The following is a 12,277-nucleotide window of genomic DNA, read 5'->3' as shown; positions in this document are numbered from 1 at the left end:
AGGGAAAAGCTCAGACTTGCAGAAGGAAGCAGGATCAAATAACTCTGAGGGGAGAATGCTGGGTGAGGAAAGTGGACGGTGGAAGCATGTGACTAAGAGAACCAGGCAGAGGAAAAGACAGGCTAGTGAAGGAGAAATAGAGCTCAGGAACAGGTTTGCAGAGTTGGAAAATGAAGAAGGGGCACAGCAGGTGGTCACTGAAGGTGAGAGGGCAAGGAAGAAGAGAAGAGCAGTTAGTCCTATAGGAAGAGGCGAAGAGTCAATAGAGACAACACCAAATATGAGCCTCAGGAGGACAGAGGATGGGTTGCGGAGGATTGCAAGGGACAGTAGAAATCGAGAGGACTTGCAGCCAGAGGGAACAGAGGATAGATCGGAGAATCGCACTGTCACCAGGAAAAGGCAGGTCTACGTGATTGGGGACTCCTTACTGAGAAGAATAGACAGTCCTGTAACTAGAGCTGATCCGGAGAACAGAAGAGTGTGCTGCCTGCCAGGTGCTAAGATATGGGATGTGGACCTGTGGCTGAAAAGGATCCTAACGGGGGAAGAATCTGCAGGAAAGAATCTGCTGATTGTCCTTCATGTGGGAACGAATGATATGGCTAGATTCTCGCTGGAACGTATCAAGGGAGACTATGCCAGACTGGAGAAGACGCTTAAGGAAATCGAGGCTCAGGTGATCTTCAGTGGGATTCTGCCTGTTCCTAGAGAAGGGCAACAAAGGTGTGACAAGATTATGGCAATCAACAGACGGCTCAGGCAGTGGTGCTATAAGGAGGGCTTTGGGATGTATGGCCACTGGGAAGCATTCATGGACAGAAGACTGTTCTCTCAGGATGGACTTCACCTGAATAAGGAGGGAAATAGACTTCTAGGATGGAGGCTGACACAACTGATTAAGAGAGCATTAATATAGGAATTTGGGGGAGATGGTTGGGAGATGTCCAGGTAATCTCCACGCCGGAATTTAACATTGAGAGGGAAGAAAACAAAGTAAGAAAGGATACAGCCATGGGTACGAGAATTGACATAAGGAGAAAGGGTAGTGTAGATACCAGTCTAATAGGTGATACTGGTGGTAGAATGTCTGTGCCTAATCGGGTAAAGAATGTGAGAGAAGCCAAACAGTAAAAATTAAGATGTTTGTACACTAATGCGAGGAGACTAGGTAACAAAATGGAGGAACTAGAGCTACCGGTGCAGGAAGTGAAACTGGATATTATAGGGATAACAGAAACATGGTGGAATAGTAGTCATGACTGGAGTACAGGTATTGAAGCTATGTGCTATTTAGGAAAGACAGAAATAAAGGCAAAGGTGGTGGAATAGCATTGTATGTCAATGATGAGGTAAACTATAAAAAAATAAGAAGGGATGGAATGGATAAGACATAGTCTGTCTGGGCAAAAATTACATTGGGAAAGAAAGCTACTAGAGCCTCCCCTGAGATAGTGCTTGGGGTGTGCTACAGACTGCCGAGATCTGATTTGGATATGGATAGAGACCTCTTTAATGTTTTTAATGAAATAAACACTAACGGGAATTGTGTGATCATGGGAGACTTTAACTTCCCAGATATAGACTGGAGAACAAGTGCTAGTAATAATAATAGGGCTCAGATTTTTCTGGATGCGATAGCTGATGGATTCCTTCACCAAGTAGTTGAAGAACCAACATGGGGGGATGCCATTTTAGATTTGGTTTTGGTGAGTAGTGAGGCCCTCATAGAAGAAATGGTTGTAGGGGACAACCTTGGTTCGAGTGATCATGAGCGAATTCAGTTCAAACTACATGGAAGGATAAACAAAAATAGATCTGGGACTAGGGTTTTTTATTTCAAAAGGGCTATGTCATAGGTTTGTTCCCCACTTTGAACTTTAGCGTCCAAAAGGTGGGGACCTGCATGTACCCTTCTAAGCTTAAATCCTAGCTTAGATCTGATAGTGCTGCCACCAACCAAAAATATAGTGTTTTGGTACACTTTCCATTCCCCCCAGGCCTTCCTTGGGGAATCCAAGACTCAAACTCCTTGGGTCTCAACACAAAGGGAAATAAACCTTTCCCCCACCTTTCCCCCTCCCAGACTTTCCCTCCCTTGGTCGCCTGGAGAGACTCCACTGATTCAAACTCCTTGAACATTAACAATGTTTAAAAGGGGACTGGATAAATTCATGGTGGCTAAGTCCATAAATGGCTATTAGCCAGGATGGGTAAGAATGGTGTCCCTAGCCTCTGTTCGTCAGAGGATGGAGATGGATGGCAGGAGAGAGATCACTTGATCATTGCCTGTTAGGTTCACTCCCTCAGGGGCACCTGGCATTGGCCACTGTCGGTAGACAGATACTGGGCTAGATGGACCTTTGGTCTGACCCAGTACGGCCTTTCTTATGTTCTTATGTTCTTAATCTAAAACAGAGAGGGATTCACCTTCCCCCTCCTCTTCTCCCCCCACCTATCCCTGGTGAGTCAGACTAATCTCCTGCAGTCTCAAACAAGGGAAAAAATCACTCAGGTTCTTAAAAAGAAAAGCTTTTAATTAAAGAAAGTTTTTACTTTTTCTTTCTCTGTAAAATCAGGATGGAAATGCTTACAGGGTATACAGCTTATAAAACGAAAGGGGCTCCCTCCCTCCTAGCATAAGTACAAGTTACAGCAACCAGAGGTAAAATATTCTTCCAGCAAAATACACATTTGCAAATATAGAAAACAAACAAAAGACTAATCCGCCTTTTTATTTAATACTCACTATATTGAACAGAAGAGACTATTTCAGGAAGCTCGGAGAGCCTGGATGTACGTCTGGCCCCTCTTAGATCCAAGAGAGAACAACCCCCAAAACAAAGAACCCAAACAAAGACTTTCCTCCACCGAGATTTGAAAGTATCTTGTCCCTTCATTGGTCCTCTGGTCAGGTGTCAGCCAGATTCACTGAGCTTGTTAACCCTTTATAGGTAAAAGAGACATTAACGCTTAACTATCTGTTTATGACAGGCTAACTTTAAAGAATTAAGGAAATTAGTTAGGGAAGTGAATTGGACTGAAGAACTTGTGGATCTAAAGGTGGAGGAGGCCTGGAATTACTTCAAGTCAAAGTTGCAGAAACTATCAGAAGCCTGCATCTCAAGAAAGGGGGAAAAAATCATAGGCAGGAGTTGTAGACCAAGCTGGATGAGCAAGCATCTCAGAGAGGTGATTAAGAAAAAGCAGAAAGCCTACAAGCAGTGGAAGATGGGAAGGATTAGCAAGGAAAGCTACCTTATTGAGGTCAGAACATGTAGGGATAAAGTGAGAAAGGCCAAAAGCCATGTAGAGTTGGACCTTGCAAAGGGAATTAAAACCAATAGTAAAAGGTTCAATAGCCATATAAATAAGAAGAAAACAAAGGAAGAAGAAGAAGTGGGACCGCTAAACACTCAGGATGGATTGGACGTTAAGGATAATCTAGGCATGGCCCTATATCTAAACAAATACTTTGCCTCAGTCTTTAATGAGGCTAATGAGGAGCTTAGGGATAATGGCAGGATGACAAATGGGAATGAAAATATGGAGGGAGATATTACCACATCCAAGGTAGAAGCCAAACTCGAACAGCTTAATGGGATGAAATCAGAGGACCCAGATAATGTTCATCAAAAAATATTAAAGGAACTGGCACATGAAATTGCAAGCCCATTAGCAAGAATTTTTAATGAATCAGTAAACTCAGGGGTTGTACCATACGACTGGAGAATTGCTAACATAGTTCCTATTTTTAAGAAAGGGAAAAAAAGTGATCCGAGTAACTATAGGCCTGTTACTTTGACATCTGTAGTATGCAAGATCTTGAAAAAAAATTTGAGGGAGAAAGTAGTTAAGGACATTGAGGTCAATGGTAATTGGGACAAAATATAACATAGTTTTACAAAAGGTAGATCATGCCAAACAAACCTAATCTCCTTCTTTGAGAAGGTAATAGATTTTTTAGACAAAGGAAACATAGTGGATCTAATTTACCTCGATTTCAGTAAGGCATTTGATATGGTTCCACATGGGGAATTATTAGTTAAATTGGAAAAGATGGGGATCAATATGAAAACTGAAAGGTGCATAAGGAACTGGTTAAAGGGGAGACTACAATGGGTCATACTGAAAGGTGAACTGTCAGGCTGGAAGGAGGTTACTAGTGGAGTTCCTCAGGGATCGGTTTTGGGACCAATCTTATTTGATCTTTTTAATACTGACCTTGGCACAAAAAGTGGGAATGTGCTAATAAAGTTTGCGGATGACACAAAGCTGGGAGGTATTGCTAACACAGAGAAGGACCAGGATATCATACAGGAAGATCTGGATGACCTTGTAAACTGGAGTAATAGGATGAAATTTAATAGTGAAAAGTGCAAGGTCATGCATTTAGTGATTAATAACAAGAATTTTGGTTATAAATAGGGGACACATCAGTTAGAAGTAACAGAGGAGGAGAAGGACCTTGGAGTATTGGTTGATCACAGGATGACTATGAGCTGCCAATGTGATATGGCCATGAAAAAAAGCTAATGCGGTATTGGGATGCATCAGGCAAGGTATTTCCAGTAGAGATAAGGAGGTGTTAGTATCATTATACAAGGCACCGGTGAGACCTCACCTGGAATACTCTGTGCAGTTCTGGTGTCCCATGTTTAAGAAGGATGAATTCAAACTGGAACAGGTTCAGAGAAGGGCTACTAGGATGATCCAAGGAATAGAAAACCTGTCATATGAAAGGAGACTCAAAGAGCTTGGCTTGTTTAGCATAACTCCCCTCAGCCTACTTTTGGTTATGATTGCTCTCTATAAATATATGAGAGGAATAAATACCAGGGAGGAAGAGGAATTATTTAAGCTCAGTACCAATGTGGACACAAGAACAAATGGATATAAACTGGCTAAAAGGAAGTTTAGATATGAAATTAGACAAAGGTTTCTAACCATCAGAGGAGTGAAGTTCTGGAACAGCCTTCCAAGGGGAGCAGTGGGGGCAAAATATATATCTGGCTTCAAGATTAAGCTTGATAAATTCATGGAGGGGATGGTATGATGGGATGCCTAATTTTGGCAATTGATTGATCTTTGATTATTAGCAGGTAAATATGCCTACTGGTCTGTGATGGGATGTTAGATGGGGTGGGATCTGAGTTACTACAGATAATGCTTTCCTGAGTGCTGGCTGGTGAGTCTTGCCCACATGCTCAGGGTTTAACTGATCACCATATTTGGGGTTGGGAAGATTGGCAGAGGCCCTGGAGGTTTTTCACCTTCCTCTGCAGCATGGGGCACAGGTCACTTGCTGGAGGATTCTCTGCACCTTGACGTCTTTAAACTGCGATTTGAGGACTTCAATAACTCAGACATAGGTTAGAGGTTTGTTACAGGAGTGAGTGGGTGAGATTTTGTGGCCTGCATTGTGCAGGAGGTCAGACTAGATGACCATAATGTTCCCTTCTGACCTTAAGTCTATGAATCTATGAATAAGTGATTGGCTGACCTTTGTTTCCAGGTGAGAGCAAGAATTTGATTAAATAGGCAATGGTTAATTTGTGATATTAAGTATTATTTTGCTGTACATGAATTCAGAGCAGTGTGAGGGTCCTAAAAAAGGAAGTGCTGGAATGGACTCAGATGTGATAGTACCGGAAGTACTAGGATGCCCCCAAACCGTGCCAGAACAGTGTTCTGACAAATCTCAAGCCCTGATTCAGAGGCCCAGTTTCTAGATAAGATAATTAATTTAGATTAAAATTATTAAAAATCATCTTAAATCAGTCAAGTAGCTGGAGATTTGCGGTGTAGTATGGTGATGTGCAAAGAGTATGAAGGTTAGGGAAGAGGACAGAAAGAATATTAACAGGGAAATTGATAATTTTATGTGTTACAGAAGGGCTTGGGTGGTAGTAATGATAGTGTGCATGTGAGAGATACAATGCCTGTTGAAAGTCATGGTTAATGGCTAATAGCAGATAATACCTAACACTTAAATAGTGTTCTGTCTCCAACTTCAAAGCATTGTAAAACCATTAATTTATCAATCCACAAGTCTTTAAGATTATCTATTTAGATAGGAAGATCCTTTTTGGCATGTTCTGGGCAAAAAAGGCTGCACTGGTGGCTTTCAAAATATAACAAACAACAACACCACTGCCCTTATGAACATAGCTCACAGAGGGGAAACTGAGGCACAGAGCAATTACGTGACTTCTTTGAGCCAATCTAATGAGTCACTGACAAAACTGTAATTAGATCTGAGAATTCCCTGGCTTTCAGTCCCACTTTCAGTTTGCTAGATCCAGTAGAGGGTCAGTGTGGGTTAGTGAAGTAAAGAAGTACATCTAAGTAAAATTGTCATGACTATGATGTGTGTGTGATGGCAACATCAGAATTGCGTGGGATTACGGAGTCATCCTAAAATCAATTTTTTCCCCTGTAATAGGGAATTGGAAAAGCCAAACTTGGCCTGCATTGTATTGAGTGGAGCTTGAAGAGAATCACCATCCCCCCCCCTTCTGACTCCTGATAGTATCTAAATGGCACTATCATATTTTAAGCATTATGGTGTTCAAGAGCGGTTTGAGGATATAACCATCCTGTGCCAGTTATTGAATATAGTCCAACAGGTGAGGTCAGCTGGGTGAAAACGTCAGCTGCTGAATATATGTTTCACTGTGTTTCCCAGTGTGAGTAGTTGTGCTTATGAGTTCGACATTAGCTTCAGTTTTCCATAAATTCTCTCAATATTCACTTAAAACTTTATTACTGTGAGCATTCCTGCCTCCAGACTGGTTTGCTAGCTGCAAAATGAGGATATTAATACATACCATACCTTCATCCCTTTGAAGGCTGCTGTGACTTGATGTTAATGTATTAATGCGTAGGCAGAGGACCAAGTCTCCATGCCAACAAGGATGCAAAACAAGGAGGTCAAATACCAAAAATCTGGCTGAATCAGGAAACCAGGTAGTCAGGGTCAGGAGACAAGCTAGAGCTAAAAAAAAACAAAAAAAACCCCACAGGATCTGTACTACCCAGTCCAATGTGGTCAAGTTAGAGGAAGTCACATGTAGTTTTGGGGGTAAAATTGAGGCTGATAACCTTTGTTGGAAAAAAAAAAAACAAAAAAACCCAGCTTTGACTTGTGGTTATGTGATCTGCATTATTATATACAAAATCCGCATAAGATAGAAGTGAGGACCAATCATCCTGGTGACAATTGAAAGAGCATTGCAGGCACTGCTCAAGGATTTGATTCACACACTGTCTGGCTGTTTGAGGACAGTAGGCAGATGAGAGGTAGGTAGGGGTGTGTGTGTGTGTGTGTGTGCGCGCACCACCAGTAAGTGTCGGGTATCAAACCAGAACCAGGACATGAATTGTAGCCCTTGATCATAGGTAACCTTGTCCGGGAGGCCATCAATATGAACTAATGGTCATGCATAGGTGGGCGGTTTCCTCAGCAGGAAATGAAGTGGGACATCTTGGTGAACTGGTTTGCCACAGTCAAAATTGTGATTCTGTTGGATGCCAGTAGTTCCATGATGAAATCCATGGTGATAGCTACCTAGGGTGAGGGTTGGGTTTCCAGAGGTTGGAGAAGACTCCAAGGTTTGTTGAGTGGTGTCTTGATGCAGGTGCACACACCACCAGAAGTAATGAATGCCTGTGTGCAGGGCTACCAAAGGAAATAGGATGCTAGCCCTGGGTCTTAGAGCACCCAAAATGTCCTACCAGAGGGGAGTCATGACATCACTATAGTACCACCACTCTTTCAGAACCCATGGGAACATAAATATGCACATTCTCAAAGGTAATTCCCTCCTGAGTGTTCTGTGATTCTTTATGTTCACCGGTTGGAAACCCTGAGGTAGAGGCAGAATGTATCAATGTGAGTAGATCCTGGTAGAGAGCTGCATTAAGGAACTTTGAGACTTGAGAACATGTGCTAGTTCCCGGTTGAGGCCTTGAGGGCTGGTACCATATTCTCCCTTTTAAGACAGAGCATTGGCCTTGCCCTTTTTCATCCCAGGTTGGTATGTAATGGTACAGTTAAATCATAAGAGGAACAAGGCCCACCAGGTTTATGGCCAGGTTTATGGCCTTAAGCCTAAACAACTACTCCAGGTTTTTATGGTCAGTAAACACTTGGACCTGGTGATAAGTCCCTTCTAAGTAATGTTGCCACTCCACAAAGGCAGTCTTGATCAGCAAAAGCTCTTTATCCAGGATCGCGTAGTATTGTTATGTGGGAGTTAGTTTTCAAGAGTAATAGTTGCTTGGACCTGTGTTTTTGGGAGATAACTGCTAGAGACATCAGTTTCCATGACAAAAGCTTATGTGACATCTAGGTAAGACAACATGGGAACAGTGGTGAATGCCAACTTCAACTGTTTAAATGGACTCTGGACCTCAGGGGCCAATGCAACTGGATGGGTTTTTTTCCTGTAGTGAAGAGGTGAGAGGTGCAATTTGTTTTAAAAAAAATTGGAATGAAGAATCAACAGAAAGTTGCAAAACTTAACACACTATAGGTCATGTACATTGCAGGGAGCTGCTCAGTTACAGACAGCCTGGACCTTGCATGGGTCAAACTTGATTCCCTCTGGGAACAGAATAACATTCAAGAATTCTGTGGAGGTCTAGTTGAATGCACATGTCTCAAGTTTGGCATGGAGACCATGCTGCTGTAGCCTCTGCAGGACAGGACGGAAATGAATGGCATACTGTCCAGAATCATCCGAGAAGACCAATGTATCAGCCAGATGGAACAGTATGTAGTAGTCTAATATGTCTCATAACATATCATTACTAAAATGTTGAACGGTCACTGGACTTTTGTCAACCCAAATGGCATCACTATATATTCAAAGTAGCCATATTGTGTTCAGAAAACAGTCTTCCGTCTGTCCACAGCCCTGATGCACACAAGGTTGTAGACTCCTCGGAGGTCCAGCTTGTTATAGACATGCAGTCCCTACCAAAGTCCAATAATTCTGGAATCACAGAGAGCAGATACCAGTTAGTTATCTGATAGTTTGGCTGAGTAGTTGACACATAGTCAGAGGCTGCTGTCTTTTTTTTTTTCTTGAAAAAGAGAACCAGTGCACCAGCCAGCAAGGATAACTGGTGGATGAAATATCTAGCCAGGTTCTCTTGAGAGGTATTCATGTAGCACAGCCAGCTAAGGTTCTGACATATCATAAATCTGCCCAAATGGATTGTCACTCCTGGTTGCAATTCCCTGAGACAGTCACAGTCCTGGTATAGAGAGAGGTTTTTTCACATTCTTTTCAAACATGCTGCTGAAGTAGAGATATTTAAGGGGGATTCCCCCTGCAGGTATGTTCAGAGGGTGCCCCTTCCTGGGAGACCATCTCTACCTGAGCCCTACAGGGTCCTGGCACTATGGCTGCTTGCTTCTAACAAATACTGGCAGCAGAATTTTGAATGGAAACTGACCTCTTGTTCTTGCCAATGAATGAGGAGATTATGAAAGGTCAGCTAGGTGATACTAAGAATCAGAGGGAAATGCAGGAACTGAATTACACTGAATCACAATATTTTTGGTGTCCTGGATAATGGATTCTAGGGGGACTGTCTCCTCAATCACTCAACCCAAATACACAGGGGAGCCATCAATAGTTTCCATTGGGTCCGGAGTGGCCTTGTGTTACAAAGGAATTTTTAGGGACCAGGCTGCCACAGCATCTATGACATTTTCAGCTGCTCCCAAATCAGTGAGGGCCCTTTGGATGAGAATCCATGGGGCTCTCTGGGGATGTCCAGCCAAATAGGTACCTGCAAGTGGGAAGCCCCAGAAAGTGATCTGTCTCAATCAGAATCCAAGCCAGTTCCCCTTACCAAACTTGAGCTGATTCATTTCCCCGGTCACTTGAGGCTTGTATGGGTCAGGCAGAAATGGTGTGGCCACGTTTTCTCCAATAGAAGCATAGGAATGATGCCACCAGCACAACCTTTCTCCTTCAGGAGTTGGATGTTCATAAGCCAGATCTACCTGGATTTGTTCAGCAGGTGGAATGGGCACTGAAGTAAGGGTACATGGAGAGGGAAGCTCCCTGTTCCACCCTCCATTGCTATAACGAATTATCCATGCAGATAGCAGTGTCCATGAAGCCAGATGGACCTGTGGGCATTTCCACTGGGGCCAGTTCATCTTTGTTCTCTTATTGCTGACCCCACCAGAACTGATTCTTTTCTTCCACTCTGTGTCCCCAGTGTGATGGCAGAGGTGCACCACGTAGGAAGCACCAGTACCCTGCCCCAGCATAGTTTGCTTAAAGCAGTTTCGGCCAAATGGACACAACAGAGATGGTTGAAGATTGCTGCTATAGATTGGAGGAAGGCCATCCAATTTGACAGCATTGGTCTATTGCTCTTCAGCAAGGGAGAAATGCAGCCCAATGCCTCCCCTGTCACCAGAGTGATCACCAAGCCCACCTTAGCTGGGTCAGTGGCATAAGGTTGGGGACACAACTGGAACAGCAGGTGGCATTGATTCATGAAGCCCCAGAACCACTGGTGCTTCCCATCCAATTGTTCTGGAGTGTTCTCATTCAGGATAGAGCACTGTGGGCTGTGTCTGAAGCACAGTGTTCTCCAAAAGAAGCTGACTTACTTGATCCTGCAGCAGCCAATTCTCTGAGGTTATCTGCACCACTTAGGCCTACAGCACTTTGTTAGCAGCCTGGAGGCAGGTGGCTCATTTGAGTGAGTCTGGTACTTCTTGAGGCAATGGTGGGCTGCCGGTTCCATGGGCCCACCTGCTTGGGGATTACTATATGGTCCATACAAAAAAATTGTCAGGGTTGGGAAATAGGCAGCCAGGCCTAGTGGTTGGCATAGGATGAGGTCCAGGTCCCCACACCAGCTGGGGTTCAGACCCAGTAAGTCACTAGCTGAGTCAGACAGAGAGAGTCAGATATCTGGACTCAGGCCAAATCAGGAAACCAGGAGATTAGAATCAGGAAATTCTTTACCCTGGGTGAACAATCCAAAACAGGCTGGAGCTCAGTTGTATAGATGCCTTCCTGTTCCTCCTTCTGGCTTAAGTAGGGGAAGAAAGCCAATCAGGAGCCCTTGTTTGCCACCAATCAGGGTCCAGGTGTGGAGTCTTCTCTTGGAACTGGGCTTGAAGGAGTCCCTGATTCCAATGGATGCCAGTAAGCTGTCAGGTGGAGGGTCAGAGTGTGATGAAGGCAACACTGAAAGAGTCAATCTAGAACTAGAAACTTTATCACAGCAATTTTTCTTAAAATCTTAAATTATCCACTGTCCCATCTACAGTCAGGCATAACTGGCATTGGGGCATATGAAACCTGCTCCCCATATTCCAAACTTTCATTTAAAATTAATCAGATAAGAATTTTCTCATTGATTCTCTCAAGACCCCTGACACTGATCCTCTGCCTAGTAGTGTGATCACAGTGGAGACGAACATGTTCAGATTTGGAACGTACGGAGGGGAAACATTGCTTTAGAGGCCCATCCCAGAATACTAATGCCAGCTCTGGAAGGTTAAAAGATGAACTGGCACAAACTTCCACTAACTCTGACCTGTTTCTCAGATTGATCAGGAGCTTAATACAGTGGCAGAAGCATTAGTTCTTGTCAGAATGTGATGTAGTATCATTAGCATAGCTATTCCCACTCTAGTAATACAGTGCCTATCTGTACTATGGAAGCATCAGTTACAGATCCAAAGTTAAGGTTGAATTTTCTGCTTAAAGCAGAGATTCAACAATTTTGTTACATATGAATAAACATATCGTTAGAGCATTTATTTTTTGAATACATAATTAATTTTCTGAGAATTTACAACTTATCAGTTAATTAGTTTACATGTCAAAATTAATTTTAAAATGGATCATTTAAGAAATAGAGCACCCTGTGACACACCATTCAGCCTCCCCCCTCCGCCCCATCCTCCCGAATTATTTGAATAGCAGAATAAGACTGACTCCTCAAACTTCCCATAGAGTTAAAAGTCACTGAAATCTAGTTTGTTGCCTATACAAATTACTGAACTGAATACTGAGGTCCTTCTGTAGAATTTGAGAAAGGCCCACATTCCTTCAAGTTGCATGAAGGTCAACAGAAAGTGTCCCTGTCTTGGCTCTCAGCCATATTAAGGTAGGGTGTGTGTGTGTGTGTGTGGGTGTGTGTGCGCGCTGATTTGACTTCACGTACTCAGTCTCAATTCTTATCTGCTCGGTGCAATGATCATCCTGGTGTCTAGTAGGCTGTCGAGGGA

Source organism: Mauremys mutica, chromosome 1, assembly GCF_020497125.1.
Source record: "Mauremys mutica isolate MM-2020 ecotype Southern chromosome 1, ASM2049712v1, whole genome shotgun sequence".
NCBI classification, from domain to species: Eukaryota; Metazoa; Chordata; order Testudines; family Geoemydidae; genus Mauremys; species Mauremys mutica.
This window is presented reverse-complemented; position numbering follows the sequence as displayed.